Source organism: Carassius gibelio, chromosome A1 (assembly GCF_023724105.1).
Source record: "Carassius gibelio isolate Cgi1373 ecotype wild population from Czech Republic chromosome A1, carGib1.2-hapl.c, whole genome shotgun sequence".
Lineage (NCBI taxonomy): Eukaryota > Metazoa > Chordata > Actinopteri > Cypriniformes > Cyprinidae > Carassius > Carassius gibelio.
The window spans coordinates 28,061,090-28,080,231 of NC_068371.1; positions in this window are offsets into that span (position 1 = coordinate 28,061,090).

Consider the following 19,142-nt stretch of genomic DNA (forward strand, 5'->3'; position numbering starts at 1 on the left):
TTTAAAATAAGATTATCATATTGTGAGATATTAAGCTGCAATAAAATAAATCAGAAAAAAAAAACATAAATAGCAATTAAAATAAATAAAGTTGCAGTGGTAAAAAGTTTACTGTAACTGTGCCTTTATTTGTATTTATTCTATTTGATCTTATTTTTATTTTGTTATTTTTTTTACTCTGTTTGAAATGTATAATTAAAGAAGCTAATTGTTGGTAAAGTTTAAATAAGACAAAGTTATATACTATTATTAATTCCTAATTGTCATTAGGATATGTCCCCAAAACCTTCAAACTGGCTGTTATTAAGCCTCTCATAAAAAAAACACAACTTGACCCCAGAGAACTTGTTAATTATAATTGTTAATTAGAGAAAAATGGTATATGTGAGGATTTCCAGTCAGGATTTAGACCGTATCATAGTACTGAGACTGCTCTCCTTAGAGTTACAAATGATCTGCTCTTATCATCTGATCGTGGGTGTATCTCTCTATTAGTTTTATTGGATCTTAGTGCTGCGTTTGACACAATTGACCACAACATTCTTTTGCATAGACTTGAACACTTTGTTGGCATCAGTGGAAGTGCATTAGCATGGTTTAAATCGTACTTATATGACCGCCATCAGTTCGTAGCAGTGAATGAAGATGTATCATATCGATCACAAGTGCAGTATGGAGTACCTCAAGGCTCAGTACTAGGGCCGCTACTCTTCACGCTTTATATGTTACCCTTGGGAGATATCATCAGGAAACATGGTGTTAGCTTTCACTGTTATGCTGATGATACTCAGCTCTATATTTCCTCGCAGCCCGGTGAAACACACCAATTTGAAAAACTAATGGAATGCATAGTCGATATAAAAAATTGGATGACGAGTAATTTCTTATTGCTAAATTCAGAAAAAACAGAGGTGTTAATCATAGGGCCTAAAAACTCTGCTTGTAATAACCTAGAACACTGTCTAAGACTTGATGGTTGCTCTGTCAATTCTTCGTCATCAGTAAGGAACCTAGGTGTGCCACTTGATCGCAATCTTTCCTTAGAAAGCCACGTTTCTAGCATTTGTAAAACTGCATTTTTCTATCTCAAAAATATATCTAAATTACGGTCTATGCTCTCAATGTCAAATGCAGAAATGTTAATCCATGCATTTATGACTTCAAGGTTAGACTATTGTAATGCTTTATTGGGTGGTTGTTCTGCACGCTTGGTAAACAAACTACAGCTAGTCCAAAATGCAGCAGCAAGAGTTCTTACTAGAACCAGGAAGTATGACCATATTAGCCCGGTCCTGTCCACACTGCACTGGCTCCCTATCAAACATTGTATAGATTTTAAAATATTGCTTATTACTTATAAAGCCCTGAATGGTTTAGCACCTCAGTATTTGAATGAGCTCCTTTTACATTATACTCCTCTACGTCCGCTACGTTCTCAAAACTCAGGCAATTTGATAATACCTAGAATATCAAAATCAACTGCGGGCAGCAGATCCTTTTCCTATTTGGCGCCTGAACTCTGGAATAACCTACCTAACATTGTTCGGGAGGCAGACACACTCTTGCAGTTTAATTCTAGATTAAAGACCCATCTCTTTAACCTGGCATACACATAACATACTAATATGCTTTTAATATCCAAATCCGTTAAAGGATTTTTAGGCTGCATTAATTATGTAAACCGGAACCGGAAACACTTCACATAACACCGTACTTTCTTCATCATTAGAAGAATGGAATCTACGCTAATATTTGTCTGTTTCTCTCTTGTTCCGAGGTCACAGTGGCCACCAGATCCAGTCTGTATCCAGATCAGAGGGTCACTGCAGTCACCCGGATCCGGTACGTATCCAGACCAGATGGTGGATCAGCACCTATGAAGGACCTCTACTGCCCTGAAAGACAGCGGATACCAGGACAACTAGAGCCCCAGATACAGATCCCCTGTAAAGACCTTGTCTCAGAGGACCACCAGGACAAGACCACAGGAAACAGATGATTCTTCTGCACAATCTGACTTTGCTGCAGCCTGGAATTTAACTACTGGTTTCGTCTGGTCAGAGGAGAACTGGCCCCCCAACTGAGCCTGGTTTCTCCCAAGGTTTTTTTTTCTCCATTCTGTCACCAATGGAGTTTCGGTTCCTTGCCGCTGTCGCCTCTGGCTTGCTTAGTTGGGGTCACTTCATCTACAGCTATATCATTGACTTGATTGCAAATAAATGCACAGACACTATTTAAACTGAACAGAGATGACATCACTGAATTCAATGATGAACTGCCTTTAACTATCATTTTGCATTATTGAGACACTGTTATCCAAATGAATGTTGTTCAGTGCTTTGACGCAATGTAATTTGTTTAAAGCACTATATAAATAAAGGTGATTGATTGATTGATTATACTGTGAAATGTTAGGTTGCAATTGTGGGAAATAAATAGCAAATGCGATACAAAGCTTCCACTATAAGAAATAAAGTTGCATCTGCAATCATTGTGGCAGGTTATATATATATATATATATATATATATATATATATATATATATATATATATATATATATATATATATATATATATACTCTGAGGCAGAAACAGACTGTAAATAGATTAGCTATAAAAGTAAAGGTATTTTTTTTTATTTTATACAAGATATATAAAGAAAAGATATATGAATCCATGTTGTGAGCTACAATTGTGATAAATATTGTGAGATATTTAGTTGATATTTTGTGCAATGATACATAAAATGCAATTATATATATAAAATAATAAAATAAAGGTAAATGTGAAAAAATTGAAAAAAAAAGTCATTTTGTAAATTTTAAGCTTCAATTGTGAGAAACAAACAACTGAATAGCCATTGCAAGAAATAAAGTTGAGATTGTGGAAAGTATGCTTTAAAGTTGAAGTTAACAGAACTTTTTTATTATTATTATTACTCTGGAGCAGAACAGTTTGTCCCAAACCGTACATTTTACCATTTTGAAGAGTTGCAAAACCAATCTAAAATCAGTGTTAATGGCCCATGTCTTTAGAGAGCACCATATAAAGAGTGCTTAGCTAAGCCTGGGGAGCGCAGTCTAAGAGATGATAAAGCATTTCACACACCAGCATGGACATTAGTTCTGGTATCTGTCTCAAATGAGAGGGACTGATTTTGTGGGTACTCGGAGTTAATCTCATGTTGAGAGCTCATTATTCAGATTCTGTCATCTGTTCTTGCTCAGTTGGGAAGCCCATTCACTTTAAGTATGTTTGGGGGTGGATGGGTTGCTTGGAGCAAATAGTTTATGCCTATGTAAAATCTTTACTTCGGTGCACGTCGTATCGTTTAAGTACATGAGTGCATATCTTAAATTGAAATCCATGTAGATGTAATTGTTTGCATACTCTGTGCACACATAAATTCCACTTAATAATAAATTAAAGCACTGAGTCTACCGTCACGTACGTCTCAAAGTTGCTCTTACTCAGAATGTTAATAACATTGAACCCACTCTGACCCACTAAACCCAGAGATACATAACTCATCCAGCCTGTCTTTGACAAGCCTTCACCCATGTCACCTTAGTTCAAAGTCACCTCAATGCCCTGTGACACTTCCTTCTGTAGTTTCTGTGCTAGCTCACACTTAGCCAGAGCAATAACCAGATATTAAACAACAAGAGGTCTTGTCTACATTGCAGTTTATTGTAGAAGATCTGAATGACTAACTTAGCATAGTTAATTTAGTTTTACATGCATTGGAGGTGGTTTTATCTCAACAGATGGCCAATCAGTTCAAAGCTGGCCAGATTGAGAAATGGTCCATAATTCAAATGTATAATGCATAACACATTTTAAATTCTAAATTGAATATCATGGTAACCCACTATTGACTCAAGTATTACCAAAATTTTCAGAAGGAACTACTAATCAGTATTCTAAAGTGAATAACATGGTAAGCTTCTGAGGCATTCTGAAATATTTTTGCTATTTGGTAACACTTGAGTCAGAGATTTTCACTTTAGAATTCTGATCTAAATAATTAGTAATTTCTTTAGAAGGATGTAGTAACACTTGTTGCATTACTATCCAAAACCTTACATATATCTTAAAAGCTTACAATGACGTCAGTCAATATCAGGGAATTATTACGCTTCTCACATTAGAATACTGATCCAAATAATTAGTAGTTCCTTTAGAAGGATTTGGTAATACTTGAGTCATAACTACTAGTGGGTTACCATGATCATTACTTTAGAATTATATGTGTATACATTACACATAATTCACATTAATTATGAAAATGTTTAGTAGCTCTTAGTAGTTCTCTGAAAAAAAAAGTAAAAAAAAAAAAGTTACTGATTAGCTATTAATGAACTACCACTCTCAGCTGAGTGCTATGTCTTACCAAATAGGTAATCAGTGTTTCTTGTTAGTTCATGGTATTAGTGCATTAGTTATTTGTTCCTGTGTAGTTATTTATTAATGTCAGAACAGTATTCTAAAGTGTAACCAAAGGTTCACACAAAAACTGCCTCATGTGCAATGGAAATGTACAGATTAATTATGAATTAGCCACCAATTCACCAAAACATAAAATAGTTTTGAAATGCTATTATGACTGAGTTGGGTGGCCTAATGGCATGCTAAATATTTCAACTTTACTCAGTTTCAGATTGCGGGCATCCATATCTGTATCATTAATTCACCAGAATCAGCAAGTCTGCATTCACTCTTAAGAGACCGTCTCCTTAGCCATGCTGAAATTTCAACAGGTCAACATGAAATCATAATAAAGAGCCAAGAATAACAAACAGCTGTAATTGTGAACATAAATTATAAAATGAAACAAATATCTGGTTACATAATGAGAGGCAAAAGAACAGCCACACAGCCATTAAGCACACTGAGTTCAACACACTCTGAAGGCTAAAACAATTCATCACTCTACAGATTTGCATTGATGGTGAGGAATTTAGCTGTCAGACTTTTTCATACCAGTGAGAGCACAAATCCCTCGACATTTAAACATTATAGAAAAGGGGAAGTGAAGAGATTGTGAATGATCCAAGCTGGACACTGGGATCTCTTTGACATTCATAATGTTGAATCATCCATATTTATAAACTCAACAGCCAGTCTATGAGGCATTGAATGTTTGGAAAAGGCTACACTACCGTTTTAATGCTTTTGAAATAAGTCTCTTATGCTCACCAAGGCTTGCACTTATTTGATCAGAAGTATTCAATTCATTTCAATTGTAATTTATTTGAATATCGCTTATTACGATACAAATCATTGCAAAGCAACTTTACAGAAAATTAAGTTTCTACAATATTTAGAAGTAGCTTATCAGTGGGGACATTTGCAGAAAAATCAATTAAAGACGTAGTCAAACAGACAATGAACACTATTGACAGCAATTAAGTAGAACTTTTCTGTTTTAATATATTTTAATATGTAATTCATTCCTGTGATGTCAAAGCTGTTTTAAAGAAGGCTTAAGTGTCACATGGTCCTTCTGAAATTATTCTAATATGCTGATTTGCTGCTCAAGAAACATGTCTTATCATTATTAATGCTGAAAACAGCTGTGCTGCTTAATACTTATAGAAAATTATGTTTCTAATTGTATAAATAATTTTAATAAATAAAATTTTTGAAGTTTCTATCCTGTTTTTGTCTTTTGTTTAAAAGGCATATTATAAAAAAAGTTTTATAGTACATAAATATATTTTATCTTTTGATGCAACCCCTTTAAATGTTATACAGACACCTTATCCAAGGTTAGATGCATTTTCGAAGCCAGTCTGTTTGTTTAGATCACGGCAGGTGAAAATTTCCTATCTATTTTAGAAAGCAATGCCCTGTGGTGATAGCATATTTGAGACTGAGCATGAATAATTCATATTACAGGCTTTACACTTTACAAAATGTGAAATCCATAAAAGATGCATCATTCAATTAAACACACAGAGCAGACTAACACAGGTAATTATAATGAATGGGGTGATCTGTAAGGTTGGGTCTAAATGTATTACTGACATGACTCTCTGCAAAAGACAGATGAATGTTTCCAGACTCCAGATAAAAACTATTTAAATTACAATAATAAGGAGCACGATTTGATGTGAATCAATTATGTCTCTGAGGTGTGGGCCTTTCATTATGAGTCTAATGCAATTAGTCTTAATGGACTGTGGGCTCTCGAGGCAGGAACAAGCAATCATAATAACTATTCCCTTCCTCCTACTCATGCTTGCCCTTGAGGAGTTTGTCTTGAATAGACATAGCTGCCAGTCAAGGAAGCAGTGCACATTTGGAAGTTTCAGCTTCAAAAAGATGCTTGACACCTGTGACGTTTTCACAATAGCAAAATGCCAAAAATGTTGTGTTTGCATGAAAGAAAATAGTGCTGCATTCAGTCAGTCAACCTTTCTTAAAGCCGCTTCAATGAACCACTGGCACAAGGACCATTCATCAACAATTTTTCTACCCCGAAAGTGACAAGATGTTACACAATCTATTTTACAGGCAGGTACAAATCAGTGCCAGAGTGTTGATAAGAACGTGTTTTCTGTAAAAACACTGTAATAATTACAATCACATTATAAATCTTGGCAGAATCAAGAGACACAAAATGGAAAAGTAAAAGCTTTGTAAAAGTTACTGAATGCTTCACTAGAGTTTGTTGGCAAAACAGACAGAGTTCACCTAAAGACCTTGTGGCAGATCTTCTCTGTTCTACTGTCCACTGAGGGTGCTCAACTTGTCACATACAATGAGCTTCATTTATGAAACCAGAAGAATTAATTTGTGTGAACCATTGCTGTGAATTATTGAATGTGACAATTTACATAAGAAATTTGTTCTGCTCATGTTTCATGAATGCAGCATATTGGGTACAAAAAGTAATGCATGTTTGAATCACTTGGTTGATCACTTCCTGTTAAAAAGGTGCATTGCAATGTCAATATTTAAAAGCATTTCTTCTTGTAGGACTGCCAAAAACAATTCTGTTTTATTTTTTTAACATTTTTTTTTTTTTTTTACATCTAACATTTAACATCTTTTAGCATTAATTCATATTAATTCTTATTCCAGGTATTACAAGGAGAGGGTGACTTATGAGGACATAACCCATGTCCCCATTTTTCAAAACGCTTATAAATCATACAGAATGAGTTTTTTTTTTTTTTTTTTTTTTTTTTTGAGAGAGAGTAAAAATGCACAAAGTCTCCTGTGAGGGTTAGGGTTAGGGGTAGGGTTGGTGTAGGGCCATAGAATATACAGTTTTTTACAGTATAAAAACCATTGGGATGTCCCCATTTTTCACAAAAACAAACGTGTGTGTGTGTGTGTTTGTGTGTGTTTCAAACTTGTGTCTCATAATTTAATAATGGCAGGTTTCACCGTGACAACTTGCCCCATATACACTTCAAAGCTGTGGGGTTGGTAAGGTTTTATTAATGTTTTTGAAAAGAAGTCTCTTATGCTCATCAAGGCTGGCTTTATTTAATAAAAAATACAGTAAAAACCTACTCACTGACCCGCCAAAAAATTACTTTCAAAAATACTTGATAATAATAACTTTACTAAAATGAGCAGAATTTAAATAATGACAAGATAAGACAAGACAAGATTTTGTAATGCATTTTGGCTCATATCATGAGCTCTTCTCCAGCTCTTGTCAAGACTTCACTCGTGTCAAATGCAGTGTAAGTGAACCTACATCCCGAGACACTGTTATCAGAATTAACAGCACCTTGAAAACTGTTGAAGTCTGTGAATTTTCTGCTCTCGAGAAGGACATCTCTCCTTTCAGCTTGCTATCCTTTCGGCATAACTGTCAAACTGGTGGCTTCACACCAACTATTGAGTGATGCCCAAATTATAATAAAGATGTAATAGACAAGGCCTGGACATTTTTCAAAGACTGTAATATGAACATAAGTGGGATTTTGCAAAACATTATAATCTTCTTCTAAAAAAAAATATTTTCATTGAGCTGCAATGGACTGGTTTGTGCAAACCTCACACTCAAGTGATCAAACAACACCAATCTTTAAATCCTTGAAAGTGTTTTATATATATATATATATATATATATATATATATATATATATATATATATATATATATATATATATATATATATATATATATATATATATATCCCTGATTGAAAGCTACTGACATTTATGTAATGAAATTGTTTCTACTAGGATTTTAATTAGATAAATGTGCTTGATTTCTCGTTCTCAGCAGGGAACACTACAGTTTGTCCATGGAAACCCCAAGCTTTTGACCTTGATTATTGTCTCTAAAATGAGCAGTTCATTTGGAAAGGTCCATTCCCGGAAATGTCACTGAATAAACTATGATAAATGCACTGTGATACAGAGCCCAGAGTGGTTTTAATACATTTTTGTAGCATCATGCAAGTCTTGCTGTATACCACAACACCAGATGTTTTCAATTAACTCCATGAGAAGCCCAGTCAAAAGTTAGTGCTTTCATAGTGGTGCTCAAAACATTACGGGCATTCTTGTATGATGTCTATGAACCGTAGACGGCAAGGAACGTTGGAGAACACACGACCACAGAAAGTGGCTTGTGTAGATGCAGCTGGTTTAAACAGCATATAACCAGTCTTGGTTGGGAGAACAGATGAAGAGTTACATTTGAGAAAGAAACGGACATTCGCATCGTCATATGATGAACATGTTGCAACGGCTGGAAGGCTTCAAAGCATGGATGGTTAGCCACAGATCTCTTCACCGCATCTCAATATTTCCGTATAATGCACGTTGGGGGATTCAAATGTTGCAATTTAATAATGAAAGTAGTAATTGCAAAATTACGGAACTGAGAAAAACCGAGCTGCACAGAGAAAGTCGAAAACAGCCGATAGAGACTGTTTAGCTTTATTTATTTATTTTTATCTCGGAAAACTATTAATCACATTATGAAAACCACAAAGACACACACTCACCCAAAGTGAGTTGAATCACACACAGCATACAAATCCACCCTAACGTGTGTGGGTAAATGGAGAGGAGGGGCATATTCATTCAAACTAATGCATTATCTGAGCAATTGCTGTTCATTGTAGGAAGGCCTTACGCAGGTAGAGTGATTTGGGACTCAGATTACGGTCATTTGCTGCAAATGGGTTACAGTCATCACCATCAGAACCTTGTGTGGTGAGCCTGTAATTGAAGCGCAACTTAATCATAGAGATGATTGGAGAGAGAGACATTTATTGATCTATGCCAGCTGTGTGGCACTTTAGGTTTAACTTTTTGTGGGAGATTCCATTTAGTGCATCAGTCAAAGCACCTACTGGATCTTTTTACCTAAGAGGTATTCTGCCCATTTCAGAAGTGCATACGCAAAGCTGCAGCATCACTACAACAATAGTTATGTTCACTGTGCTGCTGTGTACATAAACACAGCTCTACTGTACGTAGAAAACAAAAGAGGAAACTCAGAAGTGAATGCTCTAAGCTGTTCTCACTGGGGTAGAGAGAATATGCACTGATTTTGCACGCAGTGTGATATAGGCCTTTTATTTAGATATTAGTCACTAGCTATGTTTACATGCACCCCAATATTCAGTTTATAATCAGATTGTTTCTTCAATTAGACTGAAAAACTAATTTTTAAATGGTGAATTGCTCATTCTGCACAAAAAAATAATAAATAAATAATTAAAAAAAAAACAAGACCATGACCTTATAATAGTATTAATAATAAATAATTCATGGAGTGGAAAGTCTGTTTGAAAAAGTTCAGTAAAAAAAAAAATTAGTCTGTAAATATAGGGCCCAATGTACTGTTAATATAAAGACAATTTCCTTAGTAATTTTTCACGTTTTACTCATATTTTAAATTATGCGTTGTGCTGTGTTTTAGGATTGAAGGGAATGTCAGGGAACTTAACAGAAAATTTACTGGTAATTTGCTTAAAACACCATCAATTACAACTCACATACTTTTATAGTAGATATTAAACTAATTTGTCATGCTTTAAAACTATACATTTAATACTGCATCATGTTTGGCTTTTATATTGCAAATTATTACACTGCTTTGAAGAAATTATCCCTTTATGTCTTGCTAATTATAATGTCTCTGTTCGCCAACACAACAACTGTCAATAATAAACTGGCATATATCTGAAAGTGACATACAGCCAAGTATGGTGACCCATACTCAGAATTTGTGCTATGCATTTAACCCATCCAAAGTGCACACAGCAGCGAACACACACACACACACACATACCGTGAATACACACCCAGAGCAGTCGGTCATGATATTGCCAGCCCGAGACTCAAACCCACAACCTTAACCTATAGTCAAACTCTCTAACCACTAGGCCACGACTTCCCCAAAGGAAGTCATGCACCATACTGTAGCTCAATATAAACATGCGTACATGAATGGAGAGCCCCATTCAATATAACTTCCATCTACTTATCTGTGTGTGGAGAAATTCCATCCTCCGCTCCTTCACTAGGGTTAAATGTGGACCAGTCAGTGAGTTTCATGAGTTTCGAGAGCCTTCTGATCTCACAGATATTTTGGTTTCATTCACATGTTGCCTTCAGAAAAAGGACTTCAGGAAGCTACTAAAGCGATACTAAAAGATAACTGACTTGAAAGGCTAGTTTTGATAATGACTGGTTATTTACAAGAAAGGTAGCAAATTTAAATCTTGCTTCATTTTGGATTTAAGTAACAGGTGTTGCATCATTTGAACAGTTTGTAAGACTAGTTTTATTATTATTATTATTATTATTATCATTTGTATTATTATTATTATTATTATTATTTATATTTTGCTGTCAGCATCATGTAATATTTGCATAACTCGCGAATATGACAAAATCATTATTATTTTGTATGTAAAAGAAATACAGTAAAATATATATTTATATATACTTTCATTTCAGCAAAGACACGTTTCTTATAATCCTTTGTTTCTGCCCACTGGTTACCTGCCATTTAGTAGATGTTTTTGCCCCCTTCTATACAGTAATTGCGACCATTCCCTTGAAAGCGTGGGTTGAATGTCTTCCATCAGGGCAGAGTACTGATTGGCTTTTGGGGGTGGAGGACTTAACTCTTGCTATATCTCGCCTACTTGGATTCAGGTCTGTTTTGACTTTGTGCCACCATAATCATTAACCTGTCACCACCCCTTTCCATTTCGATGTTTACCTGTGACTAACAGGACTTGAAGTTACAGAATAAGTGTCCCTGCTTAGGAATATCACAAGTTGCAGAGTACACGCAGTTCCTCCTCAAAGTGGCACTCATCCACACTCTTAAGCATGGCCCTAGCCATTCCGTCCACCAAACACATATTTGTGTTCCTGTTGTGCCTACATTATTAACTATTCAAACTCACAATCATTATTAAAAAGTCATGTTGCATTCATATACACACACATTCACACGTACTGTATGATCTTTAAACTGAGACCACCAAACAACATTTTCACACAAATTACATATTCCAATTAAACAAAAACAAGGACACAGTCTGGCATTCATAATAGGTGATACAATACAGTGTTTGCATTAATTTGAACCATACAATAGACCAGCACACAGTTTCTAATGAGCAAAGGAGCAATTAGAAGCTTCCTCCATTTTTTACATTTATAGACTAAAAATACACAATAATCTGTTTAAATTTATACCCAACTGAGCTCTGAAAACATTCTCTACTCAGTATTCATAAAACATCACTGATACACAAGTTTCATTGTGAGGGATCGTGCTCCATCACTTTTGATGGACACTCAGGTATAATGCCTGAAAGTGCACCCTGTTCTCCAGAATGTCATATTCATCACTGAGTGGTGCACAGGCGAGAAGAACAAACATCTCAATCATGCCCTGACAGGATGCCTGTTCTGCTTGTCTTTTTAGTCACGCTGAAACATTTTGTGGTAAGTGATTGTTCTCTATTCTTTTCAACAAAAGCCAGTCTCTCTATTTTTCCATCAGTGTAATTAGACTTGCTTGCTTCCCGGCGGCTGAGCATTTGACTCTCTAGAGCCCTGCCATTGAAATATCACATAGATCTGAAAGAGGAATTATATCTTTTTCTCGAAGATTTCTCTACGGTTTTGTTTTTTTGATTCAATATCCCCCTCAAGGTTTCTTAACGTTTCATGTTTTAAGGTCCATGTTAATATTATTACAATTATATTTTTGTTACTATCTTGTGGGTATATTTCTGAATTTGATTTTGGACTTGATTACCACTGACATAAATGTAATCTGTTTTTCATTCTTTTTGATCAAGAGCATAACAATATAATTTGTGAAGTTCAATAAAATATAAAATGTTTTATATAAACTGATTTACAGAAGTAAAAAATTAAAAAAGTGTCTTTAAGGTCGGTTATCCTTGTTTAACTTTTTGATCTCTTTTTATTAATGAATTGGTTTTAAAGCACTAGTTCACCCCAAAATTCTGTTATCAAGCCATTTTTTATCTTTGGAAAAAGAAAATGAAGTTATTAATAGCAGCATGTCAGAGCTTCTTTTTTCCATAAAATGAAAGTATTAGCTTTTATTTCATTCTCTTCTTCACACAAAGATAAATATGTATATAAGTCACATGATTTACCATATTTAAATCATGTCAGTTAATATAACAATTTTTAACAAAGATGAGCAAACATATTTTGGGGATACTCATGTAAACAAACCATTGTTTATTTTGCCATAGTGTTTATATAATATTCTGAAATGATATTGACAAAAGTCTTACTTCTAGTCATCTTTGCATATTAAGCTGGGATCAGAAAAGTACTTTACCATCCAAAAATTACACACTTCAGTTTTAAATTGTATAATATGACTTTAATGGACGCTCTGTGTTCTTTCCAGACTTCCATCATACTTATGGAGGTATGGTGTGGAAATATTGCATACTGAAGGCTTAGATCATGTTGTGGTCTCAGTGTGCTGTCTGATGACTTCTTGGCATAGAGCTCTAATATTATTTAATATCTGCAGTCAACATACAAGTACATTCAATGGCACCACCAATGGTATGTGCCAAAGCAAAGAAAGGATATCTGGATTTTGGCACCCCGTAACTGAAATAGTATCCTCTAGTCTAAGTCATCTGTTATTATGACGGCATTCACCAGGCCAAATAGGAAGGTGCCAATGCTGGAGTAATCATTTTTGAAACTTTGGAGTTTGTCAAGGATAAATTATGCAGAGTATTTGACGTATTTTGTACGCTGAGCTCGTGAAATTAAGGCATGGAAGGAAATCTAGAAGGACACAGTGAAAAAGGTCCTAAAAAGGACTATAGGAATGAAAGTGGAGATTGTGATGACAGAAGTCCAATGGCTTTCAACACATTATTATACTAACCATCAATGTTTCTGTGTTGCGTTAAGGGCAAAGCCATTACTTTCATTCTGATCTAAACTGACAGATGGCAAAAGACTGCTATATGCAGAATGTATGGACAATCAATTATTTATTTTTCCAATTGTTCATGAAATAATTAATTTTAATAGTGAACCAGAATATGAAATATATTTTAAATAATGATATCAGAAAACTCCCTTTTACTTTTACTGTGTCCACGTTCTAATACTTTTTGGTCAGTGTGTGTGGTGCTCGGCCAAAGCCATCACAGGAAAAAAATCATTTTAAAATATATTCAAATATAAATTATTTATTTAAAGTTGCGGATAATATTTTACAAACGGTATTGTTTGTGCTTTATTTTTTTATTAAATAAATGCAGTCTTGTTTAGCATAAGATATGTCTTATAAAGTATTCCAAACTTTTGACGATAGGTAATCAGAAATTAAAAAAGAAGAAATGACAAGTTATATTTATACACTTTCAAACAAGCAACGTATGTATGGAAGTGATGGCCTATTAAAATTACTGTAATATTGCTTAAGTGTTCAGCTTGTTGCAAGACTGATTATTTTGTACAAATGACAAATTATTTTGTAATTGAATTTTATTTAAGATAGCATAGAGGTAGAACTATTAATTCAAACCTAACATTTAATGTCCATATATTTAAACTCAGCAGGACAAAACATCCAATAGCATCTGTTTTATTTTTATTTTTATTTTTATTTACAGTCAGTTGATTCAGTAACACACTAAGCACACTGGTTTCAAGCCAGTTTGAAAGTCCTAAGCAAGTGGCTTAAAAAAAATAAATTTAATTGTGTGGTACAGAAGAACTCAACAGCCTGAGGGATTCATATACAGTAAAATGCCCCCAGAATGTCAGAACCTTGACTGATTAGTGCACTAGTCCCACAAACTCCATTTTCTGCCCCATGCTCGTGTTCCCACACCATTAATGACAGTGCAAGAGCTCCACTAGTCTAATGTTTTTGCTGATTTAAGATCAGGTTATGAAACCACACCTCAAGCTCAAGCTCAGTGTCTGTTGCCTCATCTAGCCACAACATGAGTCTGTACCAACCACAGCTACGTAGAGTATGAGGTCAAGTACGGAAAAGAAGCCTGTGCTAGATCTTATCAAACTTCACAGAATAGGGCTTATCGTTGCCATTTGTCTGGCCAATTCAAGGAGTATCTCTGGGCTTGTGAAAAGTCCTGCTCATCATGGTAACTACTGAGGGAATAGAATAACTCCACTGGTGGGCTTGGATTTGCAGAGTAGCCCCCTCTCTGCAACATCGAACGGCTCTTGTCAGATTTATCGCTAGAAAGCTGAAAAACTAGGATGAAGGAGAATTGGTTTCAGAATACAGACTAATACACTTAAAATTATTTAGTGGCTTTGTAAAAATTAGAATAATAATAAAGAAATAAAAAAAATTATGTATATGACTTTCTTCTTTTAAACAAATCCAGTCAGAGTTACTTTTAAAATTGATCTTTCAAGCTGTTTGATGCCACTCAGTGGGTGTTGCACTGAATCGGTCCTTGAGAAGTTTAATAAAAAGTGGAACCGTAAAAAAAAAAAAAAAAAAAAAAAACTACAATTACTATTCATTCCAATACATCATTTTTAAAAAGACCTTAAGGGATTAAGTAAGATTAATATAGGAGATATGTTAGTTTTAGTTTTTTGCCATTGATATTGAAGTAGTTAGTTACTTATACTATTAATTTATTATTATAATTACACATTACTCATTAAGTTCACATTACTCATAGATATTGTTTTTTAAATGGGCTTACTCAATTATTTGATTTATCTAAACTTGTTGGGTCTATGAAATTAAAACTAATTTTTTATTTTTTTTTTACTTTAAAGGAAAGAAAAAAAAAGATTTCTGAACCGTGTTATATATTTAACGCATATACGCTTCTGTTTACACTTATCTGTTGATTTATAATGAAAGCATTTTGCAAATGTACCACACTACAGAATAACATAACACAACATGAGGGTTGAAAATCTAATTTGGGGATTTTAACAATGTATTGAGTGTGAAAATGACCGGAGGGGAGCATTGCATGGAATATTAGGCAGTAACATTAGCTGCTTAAGTGCCTATGGACTTGGATGTATCATTTATTTATTTACTGTCACTAACCATGCTCTTGCTGCAGTACCAGCCAAATAGATGTTGTAAGCTAAGTGGTCAAGGCTCTGGGTTGCCTGGGGCTGATCTTTGACCTGGTGTCACTCAGATGGCTATCCAGCTATCAGCATCAAACCTTTCAGCAAGACACTTAACCCCAGGATGAGTATGAGGGAGAACTACTCTAAAACTGAAAACTGTTGCAACAATCATGAGCCATTTTTTGCCAGGACCTGCAGTATTTCGAAATGTCCATTAAACAATTGAGCTGCATGCCAGATCTGATTTTGGGAGTTGTTCTCTGGCACTTGCTCTTGTGTTTCTGGAAGTCATGACTTTCAAGACAAAGTTGGTGCCTCTGAGTCTATACAATCAATGTGTGTTGCAGTCATTCATTTTGTTTGTTGCTACTTTGAAAAACAACATATTTTACTTGCATTTTACAACTGTGCTCATTTAAACATGTACCATGCCTTTTTAAACCAAAGCTACAGAAACTTTGCATGTTCTTTTAAATCCATATCTATTTTGAACTTGAAAAGTTATAGAATTTAGCAAGTCATTATGTCTAAATATTGACTGAAATCTTGTTTTTGCAACCTTGATTTTCTGAAAATCCGACATTTTTCCTTGTCTCTAGTTTGTAACATTAAGGCTGAGAAGCACAGACCGTCCTTTTATTTTCTACTTTTCTTCTCAGGTTCATAGATGCTTTCACTATATGTGGCCATGGAACACAAAACTAATCATAAGGGTATTTTTTTTTAATTATTATTATTATTATTGAGATGCAGACATCATCTGAAAGCCAAATAAATAAGCTTTCCATTGATTTATGGTTTGTTAGGATAGGACAATATTTGGTTGAGATCCAATTATTTAAAAATGTGGAATCTCAGGGTGCAAAAAAATCTAAATACTCTTTACTTAATATGATTTTTAGAATAAAAGAAAAATCTATAATTTTGACGCATACAATGTACTTTTGGCTATTGCTACAAATATACATGTGCTACTTATGACTAGTTTTAAAAAAATCCATTACTTGGGATTCAAACAGCTTAATTTAAAATAAATAATTAATGCAAACACATTTCTAAGAATATACCATACATTGTAGACTATGTAATTGCTTCTGTGAATCCCCTTTCGTCTTTCATTACCCTATGTTTGTTTTTCATCCCATCTGCTTTAAGAGACCATCTACATCTGCCATCTTTTCAATTTGCACTCTATTTCTATATATTTCCTGTAGTCTCTCTCTTTTTTCCTCCTTAATTTATCCTCCTTTTTTCCCATCTCATCCCAACTTTTGTGTTTACACTTTCATCCTTGTTAGCTTAGTGGTGTGACAACTTCTACAGAACCTGTAATAAGTTTATTGAGACACTAAATTATATCAACCAGACTCAATTAGAAGTAGTTTTTTTTTTTTTTTTTTTTTTTTTTTTTCTGAAGATGTAACAGTAATAATGATGCATTCATGCATTACAATACTTTACCAAAGATTTTTTTTTTTTTTTTTTTTTTGTTAAACCAACACAAGAAATATCACAAACTAAACAAAATATTTTAAGTGATTTAAATGTAACAACCAAAACATTTTTTTTCCAAAAGGCTGCTCCTAATAATATTTATCCACAAATAAGAAGTCAGTCCTCCCTGATCGGTGAACAAACAAATTACACTTTGTGACAGAGGACCTACCAACCCTCTGATCATCATCATCCAGGCTCGTAACAGCAGCATGTGGCAAAGATGCACAAAACTGGACGTTTGCTGGCAGTTCATGATGAGGCACACCTGATGCTAATTTTGCCATGGCAGTGTTGCCATTAATACAGCCATGGGTTCTATAATGTATTTGGGCAAGTGTTGAGGTTTATAGAATGTCATATCCAGACCCCCATTAATTGATGGCCACCTGGTCCCATAGCATCTGGAACTTTCCATACACCAAACAGTACAGCATATCACCTTTGTTATTGTATGTTGGTTCAAAAAAGACCCGCTAACATGTTGCATTTATACTACTGCCTTTGATTATCTGATGATTGATTATCCATGATTATCCAAAACCATGTAGTTTTCAACCCAAATGATGCTTCTAGTTTGAAGTTTCTCTTTTTGATTAATTTAAAATATCTGCTAAAAAGAAGCATCTTAAACATAAACCATGAGACTTTGTGTTTAATCACCCTCATATCGTTCCAAACCTTTATTAATAGCTTTCTTCTGTTGAATACAAAGGAAGATATTTAGTAAAATGTTGGTATCAAAACAGCCATCAACTTCAATGGTATAAATATATATTTATAATTATATTATATATTTTATTTTATTTTTTTCTTCTTCTTCTTCATACTAGGGACGTTAAAGGCTACCAGCAACTGTTCACCCAAAAATCAAAATTATGAATTAATAACTATGTTTTAATAACTTACCCTCATGTCGTTCCAAACCAGTGAGACCTCCGTTTATCTTCGGAACACAGTTTAAGATATTTTAGATTTAGTCCGAGAGCTCTCAGTCCCTCCATTGAAGCTGTGTGTACGGTCTACTGTCCATGTCCAGAAAGGTAAGAAAAACATCATCAAAGTCCATGTGACATCAGAGGGTCAGTTAGAATTTTTTGAAGCATCGAAAACACATCTTGGTCCAAAAATAGCAAAAACTACGACTTTATTCAGCATTGTTTTCTTTTCCGTGTCTGTTGTGAGAGAGTTCAAAACAAAGCAGTTTCTGATATCCGGTTCGCGAACGAATCATTCGATGTTACCGGATCTTTTTGAACCAGTTCACCAAATGGAACTGAATCATTTTAAACAGTTGTAGACGCGTCCGATTCGAGAACCAAGGAGCTGATGATACTGCGCATGTGTGATTCAGCGTGAAGCAGACTGACACACAGAGCCACAGAGCGTCTGAACCGAACTGATTCTTTTGGTGACTGATTCTGAACTGATTCTGTGCTTGTTTTTGCTATTTTTGGACCAAAATGTATTTTCAATGCTTCAAAAAATTCTAACTGACCCTCTGACATCACATGGAGTCAGCAGAGCTCATTAGCATTAAAGTAGAATCCCTCAAATCCTCGCTACACCCCGCTTTGCATATTTTGCATCTCTCTCTCTCGTTTAACATACCTGATTCAGATAAAAAGCTTGTTAGAAGAGAGCTCCATGCATAAACTGTGTTCTAAAAGACATGCTCCCTACAGAGTGTTTATTGTTCCCTACACCCTGAGCACTGAACATGTTGAAGTTTACTCCATTCTGGGACATTCATTCATAGATTTGCACTACACCACTGGCTGCAGAGTCTTCACACACAGACAAAACTTAGAAAAGTGTGTAAAAAAAAATAATAATAATAATAATAATAAATAAATAAAAAACTCAAGCTTCATTGAACATTGGGGACTAATTATGCTTCACAGAAAACAGCAACCAGTATCTCTTTGTGTTCCATTGAATAAATTAAACCACATGGATGAATAAAAGATGACAGGATTTTCATGTTTGGTGAACTACTCTTGAAATAAAATAAAAACTAAATCTTTAGTCTTCAAACCTTAAATAACC